The following is a 19,827-nucleotide window of genomic DNA, read 5'->3' as shown; positions in this document are numbered from 1 at the left end:
TCCATTCCCTTCGGGTTGATTCCATTCCATTCCATTTCACTCCATTCAGGTTGATTCCATTCCATTCCATTTCATTCCATTTAGGTTGATTACATTTCATTCCATTCCATTTTATTCGGGTTGATTCCATTCCATTCCATTCCATTCCATTCCATTCCATTCCATTCCATTTCATTCCATTCGGGTTGAATCCATTCCATTCCATTCCATTCCATTCCATTCCATTCCATTCCATTCCATTCCATTTGGGTTGATTCCACGCCATTCCATTCCATTCCATTCCATATCATTCCATTCATGTTGATTCCATTCCATTCCATTCCATTCCATTCTTGTTGATTCCATTCAATTTCATTCCATTCCATTCCATTCCATTCCACTCCATTCCATTCCATTCCATTCAGGTTTATTCCATTCCATTCCACTCGATTCCATTCCATTGTATTCCATTCCATTCGTGTTGATTCCATTCCATTCCATTCCATTGCATTCCATTCCATTCCGTTTCATTCCATTCGTGTTGATTCCAGTCCATGCCATTCCATTCCATTCCATTCCATTCTATTCCATTCCGTTAGTGTTGATTCCATTCCATTCCATTCCATTCCGTTCCATTCGGGTTGATTCCATTCCATTCCATTCCATTTCATTCGGTTTGATTCCATCCCATTCCATTCCATTCCACTAGGTTTGATTCCATTCCTTTCCATTCCATTGCATTCCATTCCATTCCATTTCATTCCATTCGGTTTGATTCCATTCCATTCCATTTCATTCCATTCCATTTGGTAAGATTCCGTTCTATTCCATTCCAATCCATTCCATTCCATTCCGGTTGATTCCATTCCATTCCATTCCATTCCATTCGTGTTGATTCCATTCCATTCCATTGCATTTCATTCCATTCCTGTTGATTCCGTTCCATTCCATTCCATTCCATTCCATTCCATTCTGGTTGATTCCATTCTATTCCATTCCATTCCATTCCATTCCCTTCGGTTTGATTACTTCCATTCCATTCCATTCCATTCCATTCGGATTGATTCCTTTCCCTTCCATTCCATTTCATACGGGTAGATTCCATTCCATTCCATTCCATTCCATTCCATTCCATTCCATTCCATTCCATTCCCTGTGTGTTGATTTCATTCCATTCCATTCCATTCCATTTGGGTTGATTCCATTCCATTCCATTCCGTTCCATTCCATTCCATTCGGGTTGATTCCATTCCATTCCATTCCATTGCATTCCATTCCATTCCATTTCATTCCATTCGGGTTGATTCCATTCCATTCCATTCCATCCCATCCCATTCCATTCCATTAGGTTTCATTCCATTCCTTTCCATTCCATTGCATTCCATTCCATTCCATTTCATTCCATTCGGTTTGATTCCATTCCATTCCATTTCATTCCATTCCATTTGGTTAGATTCCGTTCTATTCCATTCCAATCCATTCCTTTCCATTCCGGTTGATTCCATTCCATTCCATTCCATTCCATTCGTGTTGATTCCATTCCATTCCATTCTATTGCATTCCATTCCATTCTATTCATGTTGATTCCATTCCATCCCATTTCATTCCATTCCATCCCTTTGCATTCCTTTCCGTTTAGGTTGATTCCATTCCATTCCGTTTGGGTTGATTCCATTCCAATCCATTCCTTTTCATTCGGTTTGATTCCATTCCATTCCATTGCATTCCATTTCATTCCTTTCCATTCCATTGCATTCCATTCCACTCCATTTCACTCCTTTCAGGTTGATTCCGTTCCTTTCCATTCCATTCCATTCAGGCTGATTCCATTCCTTTCCATTTCATTTCATTCGGGTTGATACCATTCCAATCCATTCCATTACATTACATTACATTCTATTCGGGTTGATTCCATTCCATTCCATTCCATTCCATTCGGGTTGATTCCTTTCCATTCCATTCCATCCTATTCCATTCCATTCGTGGTGATTCCATTCCATTCCATTCAATTGCATTCCATTCCATTCCGTTTCATTCCATTGGTGTTGATTCCATTCCATTCCACTCCATTCCATTCCATTCCCTTCCATTCGTGTTGATGGCATTCGATGCCATTGCATTCCATTCCATTCCATTCCTTTCGGCTTGATTCCTTTCCATTTCATTCCATTCCCTTCCATTCCATTCCATTCCTTTGCTCTCCATTCCATTCCATTCCATTCCATTCCATTCCATTCCATTGCATTCCATTCCATTCCTTTCCATTTCATTCCATTCGGGTTGATTCCATTCCATTCCATTCCATTCCATTCGGGTTGATTCCATTTCATTCCATTCCATTCCATTCCATTGCATTCTATTCCATTCTATTCCCTTCCATAGCATTCCATTCCATTGCAATTCATTCCATTCGGGTTGATTCCGTTCCATTCCATTCCATTTCATTCCATTCCATTCTTGTTGATTCCATTCTATTCCATTCCATTCCATTCCATTCCCTTCGGGTTGATTACTTCCATTCCATTCCATTCCATTCCATTCGGATTGATTCCATTCCCTTCCATTCCATTTCATTCCGGTTGATTCCATTCCATTCCATTCCATTCCATTCCATTCCATTCCCTGTGTGTTGATTCCATTCCATTCCATTCCATTCCATTTGGGTTGATTCCATTCCATTCCATTCCATTCCATTAAATTCGGGTTGATTCCATTCCATTCCATTCCATTGCAGCCCATTCCATTCCATTTCATTACATTCGGGTTGATTCCATTCCATTCCATTCCATCCCATCCCATTCCATTCCACTAGGTTTGATTCCATTCCTTTCCATTCCATCACATTCCATTCCATTCCATTTCATTCCATTCGGTTTGATTCCATTCCATTCCATTTCATTCCATTCCATTTGGTTAGATTCCGTTCTATTCCATTCCAATCCATTCCATTCCATTCCGGTTGATTCCATTCCATTCCATTCCATTCCATTCGTGTTGATTCCATTCCATTCCATTCTATTGCATTCCATTCCATTCTATTCACGTTGACTCCATTCCATCCCATTTCATTCCATTCCATCCCTTCGCATTCCATGCCGTTTGGGTTGATTCCATTCCATTCCATTCGGTTGATTCCATTCCAATCCATTCCTTTTCATTCGGTTTGATTCCATTCCATTCCATTGCATTCCATTTCATTCCTTTCCATTCCATTGCATTCCATTCCACTCCATTTCACTCCATTCAGGTTGATTCCGTTCCTTTCCATTCCATTCCATTCAGGCTGATTCCATTCCATTCCATTTCATTTCATTCGGGTTGATTCCATTCCATTCCATTCCATTCCATTCGGGTTGATTCCTTTCCATTCCATTCCATCCTATTCCATTCCATTCGTGGTGATTCCATTCCATTCCATTCAATTGCATTCCATTCCATTCCGTTTCATTCCATTGGTGTTGATTCCATTCCATTCCACTCCATTCCATTCCATTCCCTTCCATTCGTGTTGATGGCATTCGATGCCATTGCATTCCATTCCATTCCATTCCTTTCGGCTTGATTCCATTCCATTCCATTCCATTCCCTTCCATTCCATTCCATTCCATTACTCTCCATTCCATTCCATTCCATTCCATTCCATTGCATTCCATTCCATTCCATTTCATTCCATTCGGGTTGATTCCATTCCATTCCATTCCATTCCATTCGGGTTGATTCCATTTCATTCCATTCCATTCCATTCCATTGCATTCTATTCCATTCTATTCCCTTCGATAGCATTCCATTCCATTGCATTTCATTCCATTCGGGTTGATTCCGTTCCATTCCATTCCATTTCATTCCATTCCATTCTGGTTGATTCCATTCTATTCCATTCCATTCCATTCCATTCCCTTCGGGTTGATTACTTCCATTCCATTGCATTCCATGCCATTCGGATTGATTCCATTCCCTTCCATTCCATTTCATTCGGGTTGATTCCATTCCATTCCATTCCATACCATTCCATTCCATGTGTGTTGATTCCATTCCATTCCATTCCATTTGGGTTGATTCCATTCCATTCCATTCCATTCCATGCCATTCCGGTTGATTCGATTCCATTGCATTCCATTGCATTCCATTCCATTCCATTTCATTCCATTCGGGTTGATTCCATTCCATTCCATTCCATTCCATTCCGTTCCACTCCGGTTGTTTCCATTCCATTTCGTTCCATTCCATTCCATTCAATTCCATTCCATTAGGGTTGATTCCATTCCATTCCATTCCATTCTATTCCATTCCATTCCATTCTATTCTATTCCATTCCATTCGTTTTGATTCCATTCCATTCCATTCCATTCCATTACATTCCATTCCATTCCGGTTGATTCCATTCCATTACGTGCCATTTCATTCCATTCGATTCCATTAGTGTTGATTAAATTCCATTGCATTCCATTGCATTTCATTCCATTCCGTTTCATTCCATTCGTGTTGATGCCATTCCATTCAATTCCATTCCATTCCATTCTATTCCATGCCATTCTGGTTGATTCCATTCCATTCCATTCTATTCCGTGCCTTTCCATTCCATTCCATTCGGGTTGATTCCATTCCATTCCATTCTATACAATTCCATTCCATTCGTGTTGATTGCATTCCTTTCCATTCCATTCCATTCCATTCAATTCCATTCCATTCTATTCCATTCCATTCGGGTTGATTCCAATCCATTCTTTTCCATTCGATTCCATTCCATTCCATTCGGTTTTATTCCATTCCATGCCACTCAATTCCACTCCATTCCATTCGGGTTCATTCCATTCCATTCCATTCCGTTCCATTCCATTCCATTCCAATACGGTTGATTCCGTTCCATTCCATTGCATTCCATTGCATTCCATTCCTTTTGTGTTTATTCCATTCCATTCCATTCCATTCCATTCCATTCCATTTGTGTTGATTGCATTCCAATCCATTCCATTCCATTCCATTTGGGTTGATTCCATTCCATTACATTCCTTTCCACTCCATTCCATTCCATTCCATTCCATGTGGGTTGATTCCATTCCATTTCATTCCATTCTATTGCATTCCATTCCATTCCATTTGGGTTGATTCCATTCCATTCCATTACATTACATTACATTCAATTGCATATTGCTTGATTCCACTCCACTCCATTCCATTCCATTCCATTCCATTACACTTGAGTTGATTCTGTTCCATTCCATTCCTTTCCATTCTATTCCATTCAGGTTGATTGCATTCCATTCCATTCCATTCAGGTTGACTCCATTCCATTCCATTTCATTCCATTCTGTTCCATTCCGTTGCATTCCATTCCATTCCATTCGGGTAGATTCCGTTCTTTTCCATTCCAATCCATTCCTTTCCACTCCGGTTGATTCCATTCCTTTCCGTTCCTTTCCATAACATGCCATTTGGGTAGATTCCATTCCATTCCATTCCATTCCATTCCATTCCATTACATTCCATTTCATTCCAATCCATTCGGTTTGATTCCATCCATTCCATTCCATTCCATTCGGTTGCTTCCATTCCATTCCAGACCATTCCATTCCATTCCATTCCATTCCGGTTTATTCCGTTCCATTCCATTCCATTCCATTCCAATCTATTCCATTCCATTCCTTCTGAATCCATTCCATTCCATTCCATTCCAATCTATTCCATTCCATTCCTTCTGATTCCATTCCATTCCATTCCATTCCATTCCATTTTATTCCATTCGGTTTTTTTCCATTCCATTCCATTCCATACCATTCCATTCCATTCGGGTTGATTCCATTCCTTTCCATTCCATTCCATTCCATTCCATTCCATTCCATCCAATTCCATTCCATTCCACTCGGTTTGATTCCATTCCATTCCATTTCATTCCATTCCATTTGGGTAGATTCCGTTCTATTCCATTCCAATCCATTCCATTCCATTCCGGTTGATTCCATTCCATTCCATTCCTTTCCATTCCATTCGTGTTGATTCCATTCCATTCCATTCCATTGCATTCCATTTCATTCCTTTCCAAGACATTGCATTCCATTCCACTCCATTTCACTCCATTCAGGTTTATTCCATTCCATTCCATTCCATTCTATTCCATTCCATTCCATTCCATTCCGTTCCATTTTATTCCATTCGGTTTTTTTCCATTCCATTCCATTCCATACCATTCCATTCCATTCGGGTTGATTCCATTCCTTTCCATTCCATTCCATTCCATTCCATTCCATTCCATTCCATTCCATTCCATTCTATTCCATTCCATTCGGGATGATTCCAATCCATTCCATTCCATTCGATTCCATTCCATTCCATTCGGTTTTATTCCATTCCATGCCACTCAATTCCACTCCATTCCATTCGGGTTCATTCCATTCCATTCCATTCCATTCCGTTCCATTCCATTCCATTCCAATATGGTTGATTCCGTTCCATTCCATTGCATTCCATTCCATTCCATTCCATTCCATTTGAGTTGATTCCATTCCATTCCATTCCATTCCATTCCATTCCATTTGTGTTGATTGCATTCCAATCCATTCCATTCCATTCTTTTCCATTCCATGTGTGTTGATTCCATTCCATTCCATTTCATTCCATTCAATTTCATTTGGGTTGATGTCATTCCATTCCATTCCATTCAATTCCACTCCATTCCATTCCATTATTTGGGATGATTGCATTCCATTCCATTCGATTCCATTCGATTCCTTTCCATTTCATTCCTTTGAATTCCATTGCATTCTATTCCATTCCATTTGGGTTGATTCCATTCCATTCCATTCCATTCCATTCCATTCCATTCCATTCCATTCCATTTCAATCAATTTGTGTTGATTCCATTCCATTCCATACCATTCCTTTCCATCCATTCCATTGCATTCCATTCCATTTTGCTTGTTTCCATTCCATTCCATTCCACTCCATTCCATTCCATTCCATTCCGGTTGATTCCATTACATTTCGTTCCGTTCCATTCCATTGAATTCCATTCCATTATGGTTGATTCCATTCCATTCCATTCCTTTCTATTCCATTCCATTCCATTCCATTCTATTCCATTCCATTCGTTTTGATTCCATTCCATTCCATTTCATTCCATTCCACTGCATTCCATTCCGGTTGATTCCATTCCATTTCATGCCGTTCCATTCCATTCGATTCCATTAGTGTTGATTAAATTCCATTGCATTCCATTGCATTCCATTCCATTCCGTTTCATTTCATTCGTGTTGATTCCATTCCATTCAATTCCATGCCATTCCATTCCATTCCATTCTATTCCATGCCATTCTGGTTGATTCCATTCCATTCCATTCTATTCCATTCCTTTCCATTCCATTCCATTCGGGTTGATTCCATTCCATTCCATTCCATTCCATTCCATTCCATTCCATTCCGTTTCATTCCATTCGTGTTGATTCCACTCCATGCCATTCCATTCCATTCCATTCCATTCCATTCCATTCCATTCCATTCTATTCCATTCCATTCGGGTTGATTCCATTCGAATCCATTCCATCCCATTCCATTCGGGTTGATTCCATTCCATTCCACTCCATCCAATTCCATTCCATTCCACTCGGTTTGATTCCATTCCTTTCAATACCTTTGCATTCCATTCCATTCCATTTCATTCCATTCGGTTTGATTCCATTCCATTCCATTTCATTCCATTCCATTTGGGTAGATTCCGTTCTATTCCATTCCAATCCATTCCATTCCATTCCGGTTGATTCCATTCCATTCCATTCCATTCCATTCCATTCCATTCCATTCGTGTTGATTCCATTCCATTCCATTCTATTGCTTTCCATTCCATTCTATTCACGTTGATTCCATTCCATCCCTATTCATTCCATTCCATCCCTTTGCATTCCATTCCGTTCGGGTTGATTCCATTCCATTCCATTCGGGTTGATTCCATTCTAATCCATTCCATTTCATTCGGTTTGATTCCATTCCATTCCATTCCATTCCATTGCATTCCATTTCATTCCTTTCCAAGCAATTGCATTCCATTCCACTCCATTTCTCTCCATTCAGGATGATTCCATTCCATTCCATTCTATTCCATTCCATTCCATTCCATTTCATTAGGGTTGATTGCATTCCATTTCATTCCATTCCATTCCATTCCATTCCATTCCATTCCATTCCATTTCATTCCATTCCATTCCATTCCCTTCGGGTTGATTCCATTCCATCCCATTCCCTTCTGGTTGATTCCATTCCATTCCATTCCCTTAGATTCCATTCCTTTCCATTCCATTCCATTCAGGTTGATTCCATTCCGTTCCATTTCATTTCATTCGGGTTGATACCATTCCATTCCATTCCATTACATTATATTACATTCTATTCGGGTTGATTCCATTCCATTCCATTCCATTCCATTCGGGTTGATTCCTTTCATTCCATTCCATAATATTCCATTCCATTCGTGGTGATTCCATTCCATTCCATTCAATTGCATTCCATTCCATTCCGTTTCATTCCATTGGTGTTGATTCCATTCCATTCCATTCCATTCCATTCAATTCCCTTCCATTCGTGTTGATGCCATTTGATGCCATTGCATTCCATTCCATTCCATTTCATTCGGCTTGATTCCATTCCATTCCATTCCATTCCATTCCACTCCATTCCATTGCTCTCCATTCCATTCCATTGCATTCCATTCCATTCCATTTCATTCCATTCTGGTTGATTCCATTCCATTCCATTCCATTCCATTCGGGTTGATTCCATTTCATTCCATTCCATTCCATTCCATTGCATTCTATTCCATTCAATTCCCTTCCATTGCATTCCATTCCATTGCATTTCATTCCATTCTGGTTGATTCCATTCTATTCCATTCCATTCCATTCCTTTCCCTTCGGGTTGATTACTTCCATTCCATTCCATTCCATTCCATTCGGATTGATTCCATTCCCTTCCATTCCATTTCATTCGGGTTGATTCCATTCCATTCCATTCCATTCCATTCCATTCCATTCCATTCCATTCCATTCCATTGCATGTGGGTTGATTCCCTTCCATTCCATTCCATTCCATTCCATTTGGGTTGATTCCATGTCTTTCCATTCCATTCCATTCCATTCGGGTTGATTCCATTCCATTCCATTCCATTGCATTCCATTCCATTCCATTTCATTCCATTCGGTTTGATTCCATTCCATTCCATTCCATTCCATTCCACTCCATTCCATTCCATTCCATTCCATTCCACTCCGGTTGTTTCCATTCCATTTCGTTCCATTCCATTCCATTCAATTGCATTCCATTAGGGTTGATTCCATTCCATTCCAGTCCATTCTATTCCATTCCTTTCCATTCTATTCTATTCCATTCCATCCATTTTGATTCCATTCCATTCCATTCCATTCCATTCCATTCCATTCCATTCCATTCCATTCCGGTTGATTCCATTCCATTTCGTGCCATTCCATTCCATTCGATTCCATTACTATTGATTAAATTCTGTTGCATTCTATTGCATTTCATTCCATTCCGTTTCATTCCATCCGTGTTGATTCCATTCCATTCAATTCCATTCCATTCCATTCTATTCCATGCAATTCTGGTTGATTCCATTCCATTCCATTCTATTCCATTCCTTTACATTCCATTCCATTCGCGTTGATTCCATTCCATTCCATTCCATACCATTCCATTCCATTCCGCTTGATTCCATTCTTTTCCATTCCATTCCATTCCATTCCATTCCATTTCATTCCATTCCATTCCATTCCATTCCATTCCATTCTATTCCATTCCATTCGGGTTGATTCCAATCCATTCCATTCCATTTGATTCCATTCCATTCCAATACGGTTGATACCGTTCCATTCCATTTCATTCCATTCCATTTGTGTTTATTCCATTCCATTCCATTCCATTCCATTCCATTCCATTCCATTCCATTTGTGTTGATTGCATTCCAGTCCTTTCAATTCCATTCTATTCCATTCCATTTGGGTTGATTCCATTCCATTCCATTCAATTCCATTCCATTCCATTCCATTCCATTTCGGTTGATTCCATTCCATTCCATTCCATTTGGGTTGATTCCATTCCATTCCATTCCATTCCATTCCACTCCATTCCATTCCATTCCATGTGGGTTGATTCCATTCCATTTCATTCCATTCTATTGCATTCCATTCCATTCCATTTGGGTTGATTCCATTCCATTCCATTCCATTTCATTCCATTCAGTTGCATATGGGTTGATTCCATTCCATTCCATTCCATTCCATTCCACTCCATTACACTTGAGTTGATTCTGTTCCGTTCCATTCCTTTCCTCTACATTCCGTTCAGGTTGATTCCATTCCATTCCATTCGTTTCCATTCCATTCCATTCAGGTTGATTCCATTCCATTCCATTCCATTCCATTCCATTCAATTCCACTCAGGTTGACTCCATTCCATTCCATTTCATTCCATTCTGTTCCATTCCGTTGCATTCCATTTCATTCCATTCGGGTAGATTCCGTTCTTTTCCATTCAAATCCATTCCTTTCGATTCCGGTTGATTCCATTCCATTCTGTTCCTTTCCATGCCATGCCATTTGGGTTGACTCCATTCCATTACATTACATTATATTACATTCAATTCCATTCCATTTCATTCCAATCCATTAGGTTTGATTCCATCCATTCCATTCCATGCCATATGGTTGCTTCCATTCCATTCCAGACCATTCGATTCCATTCCATTCCATTCCGGTTTATTCCGTTCCATTCCATTCCATTCCATTCAATCTATTCCATTCCAATCCTTTTGATTCCATTCCATTCCATTCCATTCCATTTTATTCCATTTGGTTTGTTTCCATTCCATTCCATTCCCATGCATTCCATTCCATTCCATTTCATTGCAGTCGGGTTGATTCCATTCCTTTCCATTCCGTTTCATTCTGGTTGATTCCATTCCATTCCATTCCATTCCATTCCATTCTTGTTCATTCCATTCCATTCCATTCCATTCCATTCCATTCCATTCCATTCCATTCCATTCCATTCCATTCCGTTTCATTCCATTCATGTTGATTCCATTCCATTCCATTCCATTCCATTCCATTCCATTAGTGTTGATTCCATTCCATTCCATTCCATTCCATTCCGTTTCTTTCCATTCATGTTGATTCCATTCCATTCCATTCCATTCCATTTTATTCCATTTGGTTTGTTTCCATTCCATTCCATTCCCATGCATTCCATTCCATTCCATTTCATTGCAGTCTTGTTGATTCCATTCCTTTCCATTCCATTTCATTCTGGTTGATTGCATTCCATTCCATTCCATTCCATTCCATTCGTGTTGATTCCATTCCATTCCATTCCATTCCGTTTCATTCCACTCATGTTGATTCCATTACATTCCATACCATTCCATTCCATTCCATTCGTGTTGAGTCCATTCCATTTCATTCCATTCCATTCCGTTTCATTCCATTCATGTTGATTCCATTCCATTCCATTCCATTCCATTCCAATCCTTTCAATTGATTCCATTCCATTCCATTCCATTCCATTCCATTACTTTCCCTTCGAGTTGATTCCATTCAATTCCATTCCATTTCATTCCATTCCGTTCCATTCGGGTTCTTTCCATTGCATTTCATTCCATTCCATTCCATTCCATTCCATTCCATTCCATTCCATTCCATTCCATTCGAGATGACTCCATTCCATTCCATTCCATTCCATTCAATTCCATTCGTGTTGATACCAGTCCATTCCACGCCATTCCATTTCATTCCACTCCATTAGGGTATATGCCATTACATTCCATTTCATTCCATTCCATTCCATGTGGGTTGATTCCATTCCATTCCATTCCATTCCATTCCGTTCCATTCGCATTGATTCCATTCCATTCCATTCCATTCCTTTGCATTCCATTCCATTCCTTTCCATTCGGGTATATTCCGTTCTATTCCATTCCATTCCACTCCATTCCATTCCGATTGGGTTGATTCCATTGCATTCCATTCCAATCCATTCCATTGCATTGCGATTGATTCCATTCCATTGTGGTTGATTCCATTCCGTTCCATTCCAGTCCATTCCATTTCATTCCTTTCCATTCCATTGCATTCCTTTCCACTCCATTTCACTCCATTCAGGTTGATTCCATTCCATTCCATTCCATTCCATTCCATTCCATTCCATTCCATTAGGGTTGATTCTATTTCATTCCATTCCATTCCATTCCACTCCATTCCATTCCATTCCCTTCGGGTTGATTCCATTCCATTCCATTCCCTTCTGGTTGATTCCATTCCATTCCATTCCCTTAGATTCCATTCCTTTCCATTCCATTCCATTCAGGTTGACTGCATTCCGTTCCATTTCATTTCATTCGGGTTTATACCATTCCATTCCATTCCATTCCATTACATTACATTCTATTCGGGTTGATTCCATTCCATTCCATTCCATTCCATTCGGGTTGATTCCATTCCATTCCATTCCATCCTATTCCAATCCATTCGTGGTGATTCCATTCCATTCCATTCCATTCCATTCCATTCCACTCGTGTTGATTCCATTCCATTCCATTCCATTCTATTCCATTCCATTCGTGTTGATTCCATTCCATTCCATTCTATTCCATTCGTTTCCATTCCATTCCATTCGGGTTGATTCCATTCCAATCCACTCCATTCCATTCCATTCTATTCCATTCCATTCGTGTTGAGTCCATTCCATTCCATTCCATTGCATTCCATTCCATTCCGTTTCATTCCATTCGTGTTGATTCCACTCCATGCCATTCCATTCCATTCCATTCCATTCCATTCCATTCCATTCTATTCCATTCCATTCGGGTTGATTCCATTCCATTCCATTCCATCCCATTCCATTCCATTCCACTCGGTTTGATTCCATTCCTTTCCATTCCATTGCATTCCATTCCATTCCATTTCATTCCATTCGGTTTGATTCCATTCCATTCCATTTCATTCCATTCCATTTGGGTAGATTCCGTTCTATTCCATTCCAATCCATTCCATTCCATTCCGGTTGATTCCATTCCATTCCATTCCATTCCATTCCATTCGCGTTGATTCCATTCCATTCCATTCTATTGCATTCCATTCCATTCTATTCACGTTGATTCCATTCCATCTCCTTTCATTCCATTCCATCCCTTTGCATTCCATTCCGTTCGGGTTGATTCCATTCCATTCCATTCGGGTTGATTCCATTCCATTCCATTCCATTTCATTCGGTTTGATTCCATTCCATTCCATTGCATTCCATTTCATTCCTTTCCATTCCATTGCATTCCTTTCCACTCCATTTCACTCCATTCAGTTTGATTCCATTCCATTCCATTCCATTCCATTCCATTCCATTCCATTCCATTCCATTAGGGTTGATTCCATTTCATTCTGTTCCATTCCATTCCATTCCATTCCATTCCATTCCATTCCATTCCCTTCGGGATGATTCCATTCCATTCCATTCCCTTCTGGTTGATTCCATTACATTGCATTCCCTTAGATTCCATTCCTTTCCATTCCATTCCATTCATGTTTACTCCATTCCGTTCCATTTCATTTCATTCGGGTTGATAACATTCCATTCCATTCCATTCCATTCCATTACATTCTATTCGGGTTGATTCCATTCCATTCCATTCCATTCCATTCGGGTTGATTCCAATCCATTCCATTCCATCCTATTCCATTCCATTCGTGGTGACTCCATTCCATTCCATTCAATTGCATTCCATTCCATTCCATTCCATTCCATTTCAATCAATTTGGGTTGATTACATTCCATTCCATACCATTCCATTCCCTGCATTCCATTCCATTCCATTCCATTTTCGTTGTTTCCGTTCCATTCCATTCCATTCCATTCCATTTCAATCAATTTGGGTTGATTCCATTCCATTCCATACCATTCCATTCCATCCATTCCATTCCATTCCATTCCATTTTGGTTGTTTCCATTCCATTCCATTCCACTTCATTCCAATCCATTCCATTCCATGTGGGTTGATTCCATTCCATTCCATTCCATTCCATTCCATTCCATTCCATTCCATTCCATTCCGGTTGATTCCATTCCATTTCGTTCCGTTCCATTCCATTCAATTCCATTCCATTATGGTTGATTCCATTCCATTCTATTCCATTCCATTCCATTCCATTCTATTCCATTCCATTCGTTTTGATTCCATTCCATTCCATTCCATTCCATTCCATTCCGTTTGATTCCATTCCATTCCGTGCCGTTCCATTCCATTCGATTCCATTAGTGTTGATTAAATTCCATTGCATTCCATTGCTTTCCATTCCATTCCGTTTCATTCCATTCGTGTTGATTCCATTCCGTTCCATTCCATTCCATTCCATTCCACTCGTGTTGATTCCATTCCATGCCATTCCATTCCATTCCATGCTATTCCATGCCATTCTGGTTGATTCCATTCCATTCCATTCTATTCCATTCCTTTCCATTCCATTCCATTCGGGTTGATTCCATTCCATTCCACTCCATTCCATTCCATTCTATTCCATTCCATTCGTGTTGATTCCATTCCATGCCATTCCATTCCATTCCATTCCATTCCATTCCATTCCATTCCATTCTATTCCATTCCATTCGGGTTGATTCCATTCCATTCCATTCCATCCCATTCCATTCCATTCCACTCGGTTTGATTCCATTCCTTTCCATTCCATTGCATTCCATTCCATTCCATTTCATTCCATTCGGTTTGATTCAATTCCATTCCATTTCATTCCATTCCATTTGGGTAGATTCCGTTCTATTCCATTCCAATCCATTCCATTCCATTCGGGTTGATTCCATTCCATTCCATTCCATTTCATTCGGTTTGATTCCATTCCATTCCATTCCATTCCATTCCATTCCATTCCATTCTATTCCATTCCATTCCATTCCATTCCATTAGGGTTGATTCCATTTAATTCCATTCCATTACATTCCATTCCATTCCATTTCATTCCATTCCATTCCATTCCCTTCGGGTTGATTCCATTCCATTCCATTCCATTCTGATTGATTCCATTCCATTCCATTCCCTTAGACTCCATTCCTTTCCATTCCATTCCATTCAGGTTGACTTCATTCCGTTCCATTTCATTTCATTCGGGTTGATACCATTCCCTTCCATTCCATTCCATTACATTACATTCTATTCGTGTTGATTCCATTCCATTCCATTCCATTCCATTCCGTTTCATTCCATTCATTTTGATTCCATTCCATTCCATTCCATTCCATTCCATTCCATTTTATTCCATTTGGTTTGTTTCCATTCCATTCCATTCCCATGCATTCCATTTCATTCCATTTCACTGCAGTCGTGTTGATTCCATTCCTTTCCATTCCGTTTCATTCTGGTTGATTCCATTCCATTCCATTCCATTCCGTTCCATTCCATTCCATTCCATTCCATTCGTGTTGATTCCTTTCCATTCCATTCCATTCCATTCCATTCCATTCCATTCCGTTTCATTCCATTCATGTTGATTCCATTCCATTCCATTCCATTCCATTCCATTCCATTCCATTCCATTCGTGTTGATTCCATTCCATTCCATTCCATTCCATTCCGTTTCATTCCATTCATGTTGATTCCATTCCATTCCATTCCATTCCATTCCATTCCATTCCATTCCATTCCATTCCATTCGTTTTGATTCCATTATATTCCATTCCATTCCATTCCATTCCATTCCATTCCATTCCATTCCATTGCGGTTGATTCCATTCCATTTCGTGCCGTTCCATTCCATTCGATTCCATTAGTGTTGATTAAATTCCATTGCATTCCATTGCATTCCATTCCATTCCGTTTCATTCCATTCGTGTTGATTCCATTCCATTCAATTCCATTCCATTCCATTCCACTCGTGTTGAATCCATTCCATGCCATTCCATTCCATTCCATTTTATTCCATGCCATTCTTGTTGATTCCATTCCATTCCATTCTATTCAATTCCTTTCCATTCCATTCCATTCGGGTTGATTCCATTCCATTCCATTCCATTCCATTCCATTCCATTCCATTCCATTCCGTTTCATTCCATTCATGTTGATTCCATTCCATTCCATTCCATTCCATTCCATTCGTGTTGATTCCATTCCATTCCATTCCATTCCATTCCGTTTCATTCCATTCATGTTGATTCCATTCCATTCCTTTCCATTCCATTTTATTCCATTTGGTTTGTTTCCATTCCATTCCATTCCCATGCATTCCATTCCATTCTATTTCATTGCAGTCGTGTTGATTCCATTCCTTTCCATTCCATTTCATTCTGGTTGATTGCATTCCATTCCATTCCATTCCATTCCATTCCATTCCATTCCATTCCATTCCATTCGTGTTGATTCCATTCCATTCCATTCCATTCCTTTCCATTCCGTTTCATTCCACTCATGTTGATTCCATTACATTCCATACCATTCCATTCCATTCCATTCGTGTTGATTCCATTCCATTCCATTCCATTCCATTCCATTCCGTTTCATTCCATTCATGTTGATTCCATTCCATTCCATTCCATTCCATTCCATTCCTTTCAAGTTGATTACATTCCATTCCATTCCATTCCATTACTTTCCCTTCGAGTTGATTCCATTCAATTCCATTCCATTTCATTCCATTCCATTCCATTCGGGTTCTTTCCATTGCATTTCATTCCATTCCATTCCATTCCATTTCATTCCATTCAAGATGACTCCATTCCATTCCATTCCATTCCATTCAATTCCATTCGTGTTGATACCATTCCATTCCACGCCATTCCATTTCATTCCACTCCATTAGGGTAGATGCCATTACATTCCATTTCATTCCATTCCATTCCATGTGGGTTGATTCCATTCCATTCCATTCCATTCCATTCCATTCCATTCGCATTGATTCCATTCCATTCCATTCCATTCCTTTGCATTCCATTCCATTAAATTTCATTCCATTCGGGTTGATTCCATTCTATTCCATTCCTTTCCATTCCATTCCATTCGTGTTGATTCCTTTCCATTCCATTCCATTCCAGTCCATTCTATTCCATTCTGGTTGATCCATTCCATTCCATTCCATTCCATTCGGTTTGATTCCATTCCATTTCATTCCATTCCTTTCCATTCCATTCCATTGCATTCCATTTCATTCGTTTACATTCCATTGCATTCCATTCCACTCCATTTCACTCCATTCAGGTGGATTCCATTCCATTCCATTCCAATCCATTCCATTCTATTCCATTCCATTCCATCAGGGTTGATACCATTCCATTCCACTCCATTCCTTTGCATTCCATTCCAATTCATTCCTTTCCATTCCATTCTCTTTGGGTTGATTCCATTCCATTCCATTCCATTTCATTCCATTCGGGTTGATTCCAGTCCATTCCATTCCATTGTATTCCATTCCATTCCATTTCATTCCATTCGGGTTGATTTCATTCCATTCCTTTCCATTCCATTCCATTCCATTCCATTCCATTCCATTCCATTCCATTCGGGTAGATTCCATTTCATTTCATTCCATTCCATTCCATTCCTTTCCATTCCATTCCATACGGGTTGATTCCATTCCATTCCATTCCATTCCATTCCATTCCATTCCATTACATTCTATTCGGGTTGATTCCATTCCATTCCATTCCATTCCATTCCATTCCATTATGGTTGATTCCATTCCATTCCATTCCATTCCTTTCCATTCCATTCCATTTCATTCCTTTCCATTCCATTCTCTTCGGATTGATTCCATTCCATTCCATCCAATTCCATTCCATTCGGATTGATTCCAGTCCATTCCATTCCATTGTATTCCATTCCATTCCATTTCATTCCATTCGGGTTGTTTCCATTCCATTCCATTCCATTATGTTTGATTCCATTCCATTCCATTCCATTCCTTTCCATTCCATTCCATTTCATTCCTTTCCATTCCATTCTCTTCGGATTGATTCCATTCCATTCCTTCCAATTCCATTCCATTCGGGTTGATTCCAGTCCATTCCATTCCATTGTATTCCATTCCATTCCATTTCATTCCATTCGGGTTGATTCCATTCCATTCCATTCCATTCCATTCCATTCCATTCCATTCCATTCCATTCGGGTTGATTCCATTCCATTTCATTCCATTCCATTCCATTCCTTTCCATTCCATTCCATTCGGGTTGATTCCATTCCATTCCATTCCATTCCATTCCATTCCATTCCATTCCATTCGATTACATTACATTCTATTCGGGTTGATTCCATTCCTTTGCATTCCATTCCATTCCATTCCATTCCATTCCATTCCATTCCATTCTATCCCAGTCCATTTGGGTTGATTCCTCTCCATTCCATTCCATTCCATTTCATTCCATTTATGTTGATTGCATTCCATTCCATTCAATTCCATTCCATTCCACTCCATTCCATGCAATTCGTGTTGATTCCATTCCATTCCATTCGGGTTGATTCCATTCCATTCCATTCCATTCCACTAAATTTTACCCCATTCCATTCGGGTTCATTCCATTCCATACCATTACATTCCGGTTGATTCCATTCCATTCCATTGCATTACATTCAATTTCATACCATTCCATTTGTGTTGATTCCATTCCATTCCATTCCATACCATTGCAATCCATTCCATTTCATTCAAATTGTGTTCATTCAATTCCATTCCATTCCTTTCCATTCTATTCCATCCCATTCCATTCCATTTGGGTTGAATGCATTCCATTCTAATCCATTCTATTCCATTCCATGTGTGTTGATTCCATTCCATTCCATTCTATTCCATTCCATTCCATTCTATTCACGTTGATTTCTTTCCATCCCATTCCATTCCATTCCATCCCTTTGCATTCCATTCCGTTCGGGTTGATTCCATTCCATTCCATTCCATTCCTTTCGGGTTGATTCCATTCCATTCCATTCCATTTCATTCGGTTTGATTCCATTCCATTCCATTGCATTCCATTTCAATCCTTTCCATTCCATTGCATTCCATTCCACTTCATTTCACTCCATTCAGGTTGATTCCATTCCATTCCATTCCATGCCATTCCATTCCGTTCCATTCCATTCCATTCCATTAGAGTAGATTCCATTCCATTCCGTTCCATTCCATTCCATTCCATTCCATTCCATTTCATGCCATTCCATTCCATTTAATTCCAATCCATTCCATTACCTTCGGGTTGATTCCATTCCATTCCATTCCATTCCATTTCACTCCATTCAGGTTGATTTCATTCCATTCCATTTCATTCCATTTAGGTTGATTCCATTTCATTCCATTCCATTTTATTCGGTTTGATTCCATTCCATTCCATTCCATTCCATTCCTTTCCATTCCATTTCATTCCATTCGGGTTGAATCCATTCCATTCCATTCCATTCCATTCCATTCCATTCCATTCCATTCCATTCCATTTGGGTTGATTCCACGCCATTCCATTCCATTCCATTCTTGTTGATTCCATTCAATTTCATTCCATTCCATTCCATTCCACTCCATTCCATTCCATTCCATTCGGGTTTATTCCATTCCATTCCACTCGATTCCATTCCATTGTATTCCATTCCATTCGTGTTGATTCCATTCCATTCCATTCCATTGCATTCCATTCCATTCCGTTTCATTCCATTCGTGTTGATTCCAATCCATGCCATTCCATTCCATTCCATTCCATTCCATTCTATTCCATTCCGTTAGTGTTGATTCCATTCCATTCCATTCCATCCCATTCGGGTTGATTCGATTCCATTCCATTCCATTTCATTCGGTTTGATTCCATTCCATTCCATTCCAT

The sequence above is a fragment of the Pan paniscus genome, chromosome 18, assembly GCF_029289425.2.
Source record: "Pan paniscus chromosome 18, NHGRI_mPanPan1-v2.0_pri, whole genome shotgun sequence".
NCBI lineage: Eukaryota > Metazoa > Chordata > Mammalia > Primates > Hominidae > Pan > Pan paniscus.
Note: the sequence above shows the minus strand (reverse complement) of the source record.